At 37.7% G+C, this 2,231-nt stretch overlaps 1 non-coding gene across 1 annotated transcript; it reads right to left on the bottom strand.

The window, feature by feature from the left end:
* Positions 1-1,794: 1,794 nt before the first annotated feature.
* Positions 1,795-1,901, bottom strand: LOC131250340 (small nucleolar RNA R71). Its single transcript, XR_009173259.1, has one exon. It is a non-coding gene; the product is annotated as a small nucleolar RNA R71 (small nucleolar RNA).
* Positions 1,902-2,231: the final 330 nt, after the last annotated feature.

The following is a 2,231-nucleotide window of genomic DNA, read 5'->3' as shown; positions in this document are numbered from 1 at the left end:
TGGATAGGCTTACCCTAGATCAATCAGATTTCCTAGAAAGGAGAGATTCTCAACCTGTTATATTTCTTTGATATTCATTATCCTATAGATATTGAATACTTAAAATCACTGGCGCTTGAGAATATATGTCAATGGTGCAAATCCATTATTTTCTAATCTTTTATATCATTTATTAAAATATTTAAAGTGTTTTATTTTCCGATTAGGCTGACCATAGTGATTAGATCCTAGTTGTGTTATCCAAGTCATCATGATTTTGGAACATTAACCTATGTGTGGAACTTTGAAGCTTGGGTGTTATTTTATTCAGTTGAATTACATCCATTCAAAAATCCCAAAATCAAATCATCAGTTTAGTTTTTATTATTTAGTTTATTTTGCATTTGATTTTTTCCTTCTCGCAATTCATCTCCCTGTGGGATCGACCCCGTATTTACAGGATATTACTTATGAACCTCTGCACTTGGAGGCAAGCAATCAAGTTTTTGGCACCGTTGCCGAGGAGAGACTAAGATAGATCAGATCTGTGCAAGATAGCTAAGGTAAGTTTTCTTCTAAACCCTCCAGATTTTCTGTAGATTTTTTTTATTTTTTTCTTTTCTTTTTCTTTGAAAATAAATTCAGTTGGATCTTTCAAGCACTAACTATGACATAAGGTTGCCCTGCTTGGGATTTTATCACCCAAGTGCTATGGTTGTCTTATAGTTGCTGTTTGATCACAAAGATCATCCGTTGAATCTATTTTCCAGATTAGCATAGTTTAATTTCTGCATTGGTTTTACTTTTATTTATTTTATTTATTATTTTTTTTTGTGGACTAAACCCTCATGGTCGGGTTTGCCACCTGGGTTGTTGATTTATTTTGCTTTGTGGACTGAACCCTCATGGTTGGCCCTGCCACCTGAGTTGTTAATTTATTTTGCTTTGTGGACTGAACCCTCATGGTTGGCCCTATCACCTGGGTTGTTGATTTATTTTGCTTTGTGGACTGAACCCTCATGGTTGGCTCTGCCACCTGAGTTATTGATTTATTTTGCTTTGTGGACTGAACCCTCATGGTCGGCTCTGCCACCTGGATTGTTGATTTATTTTGCTTTGCGGACTGAACCCTCATGGTTGGCTCTGCCACCTAGGTTGTTGATTTATGTTTTTATTTTTATTTTAAGTATCATACTTCGATTTGAATTAGTGGTATTTGTTGTGTGGTGTGGATGGTTTATGTCCCGTTAGAGTAGGGATCAAAACAATCGACTCTCCTCTGAAGGGGGACTAGTTCCAAGCCTTGATCATTCACTTAGAAGAGGCACTCAACATCACTTGGATTCCATGGCAGACCCAGTTGATAATCCAAATCCAAATCTGCCAGATCCAACTATAAATCAAAAGAATCCTCCTCTTAAGGATGAAAATGAAGTTCATAGGAATGTGTTAAACCAACCACAGACTTTATGTGAACATTTACACCCTGAGAGATCAACTTTACCATCTTGCATAGTGTTCCTTGCTCACGCAGGGAACATTGATTTTAAACCAGGTGTGATTCAATTAATTCCTAAATTTCATGGCTTAGATTCTGAAAGCCCCTACTTGCACCTCAAGGACTTTGAGGAAGTAATCGCAACGTTACAAGTAAACAATGGCAATAGGGATGTACTTAAGCTTAGGTTATTCTCATTTTCTCTAAAGGATCGGGCCAAAGCATGGCTCAACTCTCTAAGACCTAATACCATCACTTCATGGCAAGCCTTAAGTAGAGAATTTTTGAAAAAGTTCTTTCCCGAGCACAAAACAAATGCACTAAAATAAGAAATCATGTCATTCTCCCAAAAGGGGAATGAACAATTTTTTCAAGCTTGGGAGCGCTTCAAAGACATTCTAATTACTTGTCCACATCATGGTTATGAACCATGGCACGTGATTGATGCTTTCCGAAAGGGGCTCACCATAGATACCCGTCAGTTCATAAAGATGATGTGTGGTGGAACCTTTCTTGACAAAGATCATAATGAGGCTTGGGATTTTTTAGATATGTTAGCAGAGAATACTCAGACATGGGATGTCTCTGCTAAATCAGACTAAACTAGACCCATTCCTAAAGAGAAAGCGGGAATGTATGTCCTAAGAGAGGAAGACGACCTTAATGCAAAATTCGCTGCGTTGGCTAGAAAGGTCGGAGCCTTAGAAATTAGGAAGGTTGATATGGTTAAAGCAAACACTTCCTTAGGTAATTT

This window comes from Magnolia sinica, chromosome 6 (genome assembly GCF_029962835.1).
Source record: "Magnolia sinica isolate HGM2019 chromosome 6, MsV1, whole genome shotgun sequence".
Taxonomy (NCBI): domain Eukaryota; kingdom Viridiplantae; phylum Streptophyta; class Magnoliopsida; order Magnoliales; family Magnoliaceae; genus Magnolia; species Magnolia sinica.
The sequence above is the reverse complement of the archived record's forward strand: the minus strand, read 5'-3'. Positions and strand labels throughout refer to the sequence as shown.